The sequence below is a fragment of the Schistocerca serialis genome, chromosome 6 (assembly GCF_023864345.2).
Source record: "Schistocerca serialis cubense isolate TAMUIC-IGC-003099 chromosome 6, iqSchSeri2.2, whole genome shotgun sequence".
NCBI classification, from domain to species: Eukaryota; Metazoa; Arthropoda; class Insecta; order Orthoptera; family Acrididae; genus Schistocerca; species Schistocerca serialis.
Window position 1 is genome coordinate 696,672,828 of NC_064643.1, and position 10,217 is coordinate 696,683,044.

Here is a 10,217-nt window from a genome sequence, read left to right on the forward strand (position 1 = left end):
GAACAAGTTCATTTGCATAATCTTTATAGAATCTTATAGGTGTCTACATACAAAGGAAAAGAACGACTGCCATAAAATATCTAAATGTAACTATCCAGATAGACCTTAAGTGGAATGACCTTATAAAACAGATAGTGGGAAAAGCAGACACAAGACTGAAATTCATCGGAAGAATCATAAGGAAATATCTCACCCACAAAGGAAGTGGCTTATAAAGGGGCTTGTTCTCCCGGTTCTTGAGTATTGTTCATCTACCTGGGGTCCCTATCAGGTAGGACTGATAGAGGAGGTAGAGAAGATCCATCGAAGACCAGAGCGTTTCGTCATGGGATCGTTTAGCTGGCGAGAAAGCGTTACGGAGATGGTAAACAAACTCCACTGGCAGATATTACAAGAGAGACATTGTGCATCATGGAGAGATTTACTACTGAAATTTCGGGACAGCACTTTTAAGGGGTCAGACAACATATTCCCCCTGACATACATCTCACGTATTGAGAAAATTCAAGAAATTAGAGCTAATACAGAGGCTTACCGACAATCATTCTTCATATGCACTATTACCGAGTGCAACAGGGTTGGAGGGATCAGAGAGTGGATCCGAAAGTACCCTCCACCACACACCATTAGGCGGCTTGCGTAGTATGTAGAGATGTAGATAAGGACTGATGAATTACCACTTAACTGAAATATGTGACTTACTAATAAATTACTACTAATTAAATCATAACAGATTGGGATCGCTAAACAAGAATTCAAAAGAAGAAAAAAAACTTATTAAAATTTTATCTAATTCAATTTGATGTGCAATAATTGGACTAAGCGGATGTGGTAAACACCTTTAATGGTCAATAATTATATTTTAGCCGCAACATGGTTGAATTTTGGATAAAATGAATCATTTATATGTTTATTATAACAGTGTAGATCAATCAAAATATCGAAAGTGTTTGAAAATGTGGAAAAAATTAAAGAGAATATTACTACTGTTACTACACTCCTGGAAATTGAAATAAGAACACCGTGGATTCATTGTCCCAGGAAGGGGAAACTTTATTGACACATTCCTGGGGTCAGATACATCACATGATCACACTGACAGAACCACAGGCACAAAGACACAGGCAACAGAGCATGCACAATATCGGCACTAGTACAGTGTATATCCACCTTTCGCAGCAATGCAGACTGCTATTCTCCCATGGAGACGATCGTAGAGATGCTGGATGTAGTCCTGTGGAACGGCTTGCCATGCCATTTCCACCTGGCGCCTCAGTTGGACCAGCGTTCGTGCTGGACGTGCAGACCGCGTGAGACGACGCTTCATCCAGTCCCAAACATGCTCAATGGGGGACAGATCCGGAGATCTTGCTGGCCAGGGTAGTTGACTTACACCTTCTAGAGCACGTTGGGTGGCACGGGATACATGCGGACGTGCATTGTCCTGTTGGAACAGCAAGTTCCCTTGCCGGTCTAGGAATGGTAGAACGATGGGTTCGATGACTGTTTGGATGTACCGTGCACTATTCAGTGTCCCCTCGACGATCACCAGTGGTGTACGGCCAGTGTAGGAGATCGCTCCCCACACCATGATGCCGGGTGTTGGCCCTGTGTGCCTCGGTCGTATGCAGTCCTGATTGTGGCGCTCACCTGCACGGCGCCAAACACGCATACGACCATCATTGGCACCAAGGCAGAAGCGACTCTCATCGCTGAAGACGACACGTCTCCATTCGTCCCTCCATTCACGCCTGTCGCGACACCACTGGAGGCGGGCTGCACGATGTTGGGGCGTGAGCGGAAGACGGCCTAACGGTGTGCGGGACCGTAGCCCAGCTTCATGGAGACGGTTGCGAATGGTCCTCGCCGATACCCCAGGAGCAACAGTGTCCCTAATTTGCTGGGAAGTGGCGGTGCGGTCCCCTACGGCACTGCGTAGGATCCTACGGTCTTGGCGTGCATCCGTGCGTCGCTGCGGTCCGGTCCCAGGTCGACGGGCACGTGCACCTTCCGCCGACCACTGGCGACAACATCGATGTACTGTGGAGACCTCACGTCCCACGTGTTGAGCAATTCGGCGGTACGTCCACCCGGCCTCCCGCATGCCCACTATACGCCCTCGCTCAAAGTCCGTCAACTGCACATACGGTTCACATCCACGCTGTCGCGGCATGCTACCAGTGTTAAAGACTGCGATGGAGTTCCGTATGCCACGGCAAACTGGCTGACACTGTCGGCGGCGGTGCACAAATGCTGCGCAGCTAGCGCCATTCGACGGCCAACACCGCGGTTCCTGGTGTGTCCGCTGTGCCGTGCGTGTGATCATTGCTTGTACAGCTCTCTCGCAGTGTCCGGAGCAAGTATGGTGGGTCTGACACACCGGTGTCAATGTGTTCTTTTTTCCATTTCCAGGAGTGTATAAACAGTAATGAAACTATACCATTTGATGAATGTGAAGATAATTCTGTTGTTTTATATGATGATTTCATTTTTGAAATTCAAAATATAGTTAGGGAATATTTTGTTACAGGGAGACATAAAGGAATAGATTGTTTTGATTTAGTTCGAAACTATTCAAAAACATCTAAAATTAATCTAAACTTTTTAAACATATTTAGGTAAGGTGATACAAATTCAAACAATGTTTATGAGACATTTAGTGGTGGAGATTTGTATTTTAATGATTTTAAAGAAAAATATAGTAAATTTTTTAATGAGGATCAGTTTGGATTTTGTACAGTAGATATGACAAGAAAAATTAATGACAGAAAATATGAAAATAAGATTAAAATTTTTATAACTGTCTGAAAAACTAATGTTTCTTATCTTAATTGAATGTCAGTAAACAGATATTAAGAACTAATTAATATAATCAAATTTTAATTTTTTCAAGACTTTGTGTGGAAAATCAAAAAGGAAAAGCTTTTAAATATAAACATAAACATTAAATGCATACAGAAATGTAAGCAATAAACATAAAATATAGATCTTAAACATGTTAAACATAAATAAAATCTTTAAAAAATTATTAATGTTTTTATCCTAATTAAATGTTGGCAGATTATGATCATTCTAAGGGCTAAGGAGGATGTTTACTTTGTTTAGCTACCTTGTTAAACAAGGTAGCTAAATGAAACAAAGTTGAATTAAAAGAAGAATTTAAAAATGGAAGAAACAACTGAGAACAGAATATGAGAAATTTAAAAAAGTATGTTATTGATGCAGTCAGAAAAGTTAAACAAAAAAAGGTTGAGGCATTAACATGTCAAAAACTATTGAAGAAAATGGAGAAGTTAATAAACAAATTATTTCTTCACATAGGAAACCTTAAACTCATCAACATTAGAGGAAACTGAGATATACCGCCAGTTAAAGGGCCTGGCTGTACATTTACTGGATCAAAAATACCAGACATATTAAATAAACATAAAGAATATATCAAAAGTCGAGAAGAAAAGCGCTACAAGAATATAAGTGAAATAATGATGGAATATATTAATAATAATGATGAAGTTTTTTGAAACTTCCTGGAAGATTAAAACTGTGTGCCCGACCGAGACTCAAACTCGGGACTTTTGCCTTACATGGGCAAGTGCTCTACCATCTGAGCTACCGAAGCACGACTCACGCCCGGTCCTCACTGCTTTACTTCTGCCAGTATCTCGTCTCCTACCTTCCAAACTTTACAGAAGCTCTCCTGCGAACCTTGCAGAACTACCACACCTGAAAGAAAGGATACTGCGGAGACATGGCTTAGCCACAGCCTTGGAGATGTTTCCAGAATGAGATTTTCGCTCTGCAGTAGAGTGTGCGCTGATATGAAACTTCCTGGCAGATTAAAACTGTGTGCCCGACCGAGACTCGAACTTGGGACCTTTGCCTTTCACGGGCAAGTGCTCTACCATCTGAGGTACTGAAGCACGACTCTCCGCAGTATGCTTTCTTTCAGGAGTGCTAGTTCTGCAAGGTTCACAGGAGAGCTTCTGTAAAGTTTGGAAGGTAGGAGACGAGGTACTGGCAGAAGTAAAGCTGTGAGGACCGGGCGTGAGTCGTACTTCGGTAGCCCAGATGGTAGAGCACTTGCCCGCGAAAGGCAAAGGTCCCGAGTTCGAGTCTTGGTCGGGCACACAGTTTTAACCTGCCAGGAAGTTTCATATCAGCGCACACTCCGCTGCAGAGTGAAAATCTCATTCTGGATTCATGAAGTTTTTTATTAGGACCTGTTGGGATGTTTAAATATATTGGTAATTTGCCACTAACATTTGATTGACGTAAATTAATTATTGGTGAAAGAGAAAGTTAAGGTACAGATGGGTACTGAATCTTTTAACTAAAAACTTATTACTGTAAATGAGACAAATATAAAATTTGATTCTATCAGTGTATTATTTGATTCAGGAGCTTTATATTCTGATAAGAACCAAAAAACAATAATAAAATAAAATAAAGTAGAGGTATTTAATATAACAATTAGATAATTGAAATGGTTGAAGTTTATTTTCCAAAATTAAGATAATCAAGTACAGAATATGCGGAAAGTGAGAAAATTGACTGAGGATAACTAAAAAATAATGTAGTCAGAGATTTAATCAACATGGTGAAGAATTATCTTGAAATAAGAATTATCAGAATGAAAATGTTGGTATATTGTAGTTGTTAACTAGCAAGTTGAATGATTTTATTATGAACATTTCAATGGTTGTTGTAGTTGTGGTCTTCAGTCCTGAGACTGGTTTGATGCAGCAATGGTGTACCTTATTTAATTATATTTTTGAACAATTCACATACTTTTGGAAAAATAAGAAATATAGTAAGGATTAATTAACAAATTACCATTTGTAATGTATCTTCTATGTAGTCCATGAACAAAATTAGAAGAAAGATTTGCGAGAGGAGGTCAAGATACAAATAAGTTAGATGAAGCTTTTAAAAAACATGATATTTCATATATAGATCATCCAAATTGGGAACCTAGATACGAAGATGGCAAACAAAATCAAAAAATCGTAAAAGAAAGAATGTATTCCAACGAGGCAACTGTTGAAGAAAAATTAGCTGCAAAAACAATTAGAGGAATACTACATGGAAAAACAGGATTAGGATTAGAAATTGATAACAATCGTTGGAGGTTTATGATCTTTTATTTTAAAAAAATCATAATTCAATAATAGAATTATACTAAATTTTTATAAATTTTTAAAATTTTATTATGTATAAACCTATAATTTCAGCCTCAATTTCCTGTGCTATTGAGTGACAAAACTGAAGCTAAATCAGTTGAAATTAATCTCAATAACATCTAGTTAAATATGTAGGTCAAAATTAATTATATTACAATGCCAATAAAATACAAAATTCTGATGAAGTTATATACAGTCATTTTTGTATATTTGTGCTAAACGTGTTGTCAGATAATTATAAGTTTAATGATATTTTAAATCAAATAAATGAACATTTCTGGAAATAAAAGAAATGTGGAAAGTGCTGCAAATATAAAATTAGGAGAATTATAGAAAATAAAACATGGGATTCAAAATGGATTTAATCCAAAAATAAAAAATTTATTAAACGATTTTGTAGTGAACTGAGTAATATTTTTAAAGTAACAGTAGCTATATAGATTTTAACAACATAGATTAGTAGAAGTAAATGATCCAGCTGACAAAAGCAAGATATAGTTAACATAAGATATTTCTAAAATGCAATAAATGATTTAGTTACAAAAGCTGAATACAGAAGCGTTTTAACACAATTAATAACTATATCATTATAACACATCTTAATGAAAAGATTAGTAATTTAAACAGAGAATTAGATTTCCTGCAAATGATTTTGTTGAATTTTTTGACAGGAAATGAGCAACAAATCTACGATTTTGAATATAATTTTACACTGCAAAAATCACTGTCATTGGTAGAAATATAAACGAACATTGAACATTTAAAGATTCTGATTTTATATTAAGTGTCTATGATAGTTTATATAAAATAAATAACAATAACATATCAGTAATAGTAGATAAATCAGATTTATAGACATGAAATTGAAATATAGAGTTAAAAATGTACCACTAGATGTAAAAATAATTTTATTTGGTGATTTTAATCTGTATAAATGGATGATAAAAATTTATTCTAGTACAGAAGGATGATTGTATTTAGTATCTTAAGTGTAAAAACTCTTCACACACAAAGAAAATAACAAAAAATGGATGACAGAGAATTAAAGTAATTTGTGAAGTGTGTAGAACTAAAAAAAAGTAAATCTGTTAATATAAATTTATATATATTGGGGCAAAATCAATATTTGTAAAGAAATTATTAATGAATTACTTAAGCCAATGACAAAAATTTTTAAAAGAGGAAAAGTTGTTTCATGTGATTTAGATGATTTATGGGAAGCAGCTATAGTAGAAATGGATTCTGGACAAGTAAAAGGAATTTCAAAAACACATAAAAGATATAAATATTTATTAACTGTCACTGACGTTGTTTCAAAATCTGCTTGTACTCTTCCAGTTAAAGATAAAAAGGTAAAAATGTTTCAGAAGCCTTTGAAAAGAATTTGGTTGCAAGAAAAACAAAAAATCATCAAACCGACAATAGAAAAGAATTTTACTACAAGATGATGCATGCCCTTCGAGCTCCAGGTCGATTTTGCATGCATCAGTTTCTCTTTTCTTGAGACAGGGGGGGCATGCCAAGTTTGGGGTAGGAAATTTGCCAACAGGTGAAATGGAGCACTTTCTGAAATTATTGTGGCAATTTCCCAAGGAATTGACAAATGGACTGTGTATGAGCAACAAAATTGAGTATAAGATTAAAGTGATTGATCACAGCCCTATTAGACAGGTCCCCTACTGGCTACAGGAATTCTCTCACACTTGTTAAATAATGTGCTTGGAGAGTTGGAGCTGAAGTGTGTATACCATTACTTGGATGATGTTGTGGTGCACGGTGGTGGTTTTGAGGAAAATTTAAAGCACCTTGAGTAGGTCTTGACTCAGTTAAGGGAGGCAGGGTTGACGGGAAAATTATGCGTTTTACCACCATAATGTATTATGCTCTGCCTTTATTCGCTGAGCAGAACAATAGCAATTTGAATCCTACTCTGATTATCTATGAGTCTAGCTCTAGGAGAAAGTGGGACAAATCTCTAGCTTGGCTTAGCTAGGCATTCAGCACAGCATGAAATGAGTCCCATAAGTGCACCCCATACCAAATAGTGCATCCATGCCAGGTAAACCCTCCCCTAAGTAATCTGTGGTCCATTAATATCATTAATGGACATTCTACCAGACTGGATTAACCCCGACGATCTCAAGACCAAGTGGGAGGCCGTGAGAAAGAATACCTTACTAGCCCATCAGAAACAAGCATGCCCTTATAATGACAAGCCCCAGCATAAGGCACGAATTGTGGTGGGAGACCGCTTTTTTGTGTGTGTAATGTTTGAGCCCAGAGTAAGAAAGACAAGGGGGTCACCAATAAGATGCTGCCAAGGTATGTGGTACCATATACCATGGTTATAATTCTGGGTCTGGTCACCTACCTGGAGGAGGACACACATAAGCACAAGAGAATTAGTCCATCTTACTCAGATAAAACAGGATAAAGGGGGCGGGGGTAGGGCACAGTTGAACACTCGCCAGCCGCACGTTAGAATCCTGCCTCGGGCATGGATGTGTGTGATGTCCTTATGTCAGTTAGGCTGAAGTAGTTCTAAGTTCTAGGGGACTGATGACCTCAGATGTTATGTCCCATGGTGATCAGAGCCAGCTGAACACTCTTCTTGAGGTCCCTCCCTGTTTGGAACTGTTTTCTGGGTTGAGGGGAGAAGGCTGATGCATGCTCATCGAGCTTCAGGATGATTTTGCATGTATTGATTTCTCTTGTCTCGATCCAGGGGACTTCCACACTGCAGTGGCCGCATGATTTTGATATGTATGTAAGGGGAGTGACTGTGGCAGTTATAATGTCGTGGCCTGGAGGAAGTTGTGACCATGTGAGTGAGCACAGAGCCATCGCCATGGTGACAGTCAGTTGTGCCGAGGATGGGCAGCGAGGCAGAAGCTAGGTGTGCAGCCAACCGTTCGTTTGTGTGCCTCGTTTTGGCAGCTTGATGGGCAACTTGACGAGGGGTTCGTATCTGTGCTTTACTTACAAAGAACCTTTAAAAAGAACAATACGGTGAGACGTTGTGACTATTTATTCATTACTGTATTAATGTTTAAAACTTGAGATACCATTACATGTCTAAAATTGTCACGATTCTGCATGTCGCTTTGGAAAAATGTAAGACACATACAGGCCTTTTTTTTATTATTGAACCCTGTAATGTGAAGTAATATAGCGTGTTTAATGGTAAAATGTACATGTTAAGAAATATTATTTTGGCAAGTCACATAATCAAATATTCTTGGTATGCTGTAGGCAAGGACTAAAGTGCTTCCTGGCGAAGTGGTGTGTGTGGGACCATTGTCATTCCTATCTGTGGACTAGGCAGGCAAAAGAGTGAAGCTAGTGTTCTTGTGACCCCCTTATTGCAATAACTGTTTGTCTAAGGTTACCACTTAACTGTTTGGGAGATAATGAATATTTAAGGTGGATGGGTTGCTAATAAGAGGAGTCTGTAGAAAAATTAGGTTTATTAACCTGCACCTTAAATCATTGTCTATGGCTAAGGTAGCGCTGGATCCAAATGTAACTCCAGCAGTTATCCTGTTATTGCTCAGCAAGAATACTGGGTGAGCTCAGCCATAGTTGTCAGAGGTTGAAAATAAAGTTTTAGTATTTAGATTTTGGTGTGTTTGCTGTTCTCATAAAATGCAAATTTTTTGAAGTCTTTCTTGAGAATCTGGAGCAAGCTATAATTTAATTCCACAAGAGGCTCAATTTTTTTGACATTGACTGTTTTAAGTTTTTTTAATTTCAGAATGTAAATTTTAAATTTTAATTTCAAGAATTAGTTGAACACTAAGAGTGTTGTACGGCTAATGCTCTGCATTGGTGGAAGGTATTTTCCTCAAGCATTGTGGCCAATTGATAATGTAGTTGAAAGTGTTACAAATGAAGAAAGATTTTATCAAAAAATCGTGTCACCTCCAATCGAGGAACCTTGTTTCCTAGCTAGACCAGCGCAAAGGTCAATTTTCTTTCGCCGTGTGGAAGCGGACTTTACAAATATTTTCAAGAACTTCTGAAAAAATATAAAATTAACAATTACTAAACTTTTACAGAATTAAAAGCATATATTATTGAAAGATGTAATAAAAATTAAAGGAAAAGATGTGGAAAATATTTGTTCAAAATGGCTCTGAGCACTATGGGACTTAACATCTGCGGTCATCAGTCCCCTAGACCTTAAAACTACTTAAACCTAACTAACCTAAGGACATAACACACATCCATGCCGGAGGCAGGATTCGAACCTGCGACCGTAACAGTCGTGCGGTTCCGGACTGCGCGCCTAGATCCGCTAGACCACTGCAGCTGGCGAAAATATTTGTTCTTCAAGGTAATAACAAGTGGATTGATATAGTTAAATAGTTGGTTGAAGAATATAATAATACAAAACGTTCAACTACAAAAAGAAACCGATAATACAGATTAATTTAAATTAAATTTATAATTGTATCTAATGACTACAAAGCAAAATTTAAAATAGGAGATGAAGTGAGAATAAGGAAATTAAAAGCAATTTTTGAAAAACATGATAATGCAACTGGTTAACAGGAATTGCTGAAATTGAAGATGTTATACTTTCAGACCTAATTACATACAGATTGAAAGATGTTAAAAGAAATTTTCATGAGCAAGAACTAAAAATGAAAAATTTCTGGATATATACATTATAGAAAAAACTTATAAAAAAGGAAAATGGTAAAGTACAGCGTGTTTCAAAATGAACATACCGGGTTTAACGCGTTGTAGCATTTATTACATTCAACTTACAAATGATAATAGTACACGAAATGAAAGTGCAATGCAGACAGTTTTGTTTGTATGCCTGTGCGCAATGGGAAGAGTATGGAATGACAAAGAGTGACTGAAAAACGTGTTGAACGAGTGCAGGGCTTTCATGCTTAGACCCAAGAAATCTGTGGCTTGGTTCTAAAAGGAACAATGTCAAGAATCTTAGTTTTAAGTTATAAGCTTCCAAATATTTTCTCTTATTTTATGTCAAGTATTAACAATATATTTGGGGCTTTTGTTACT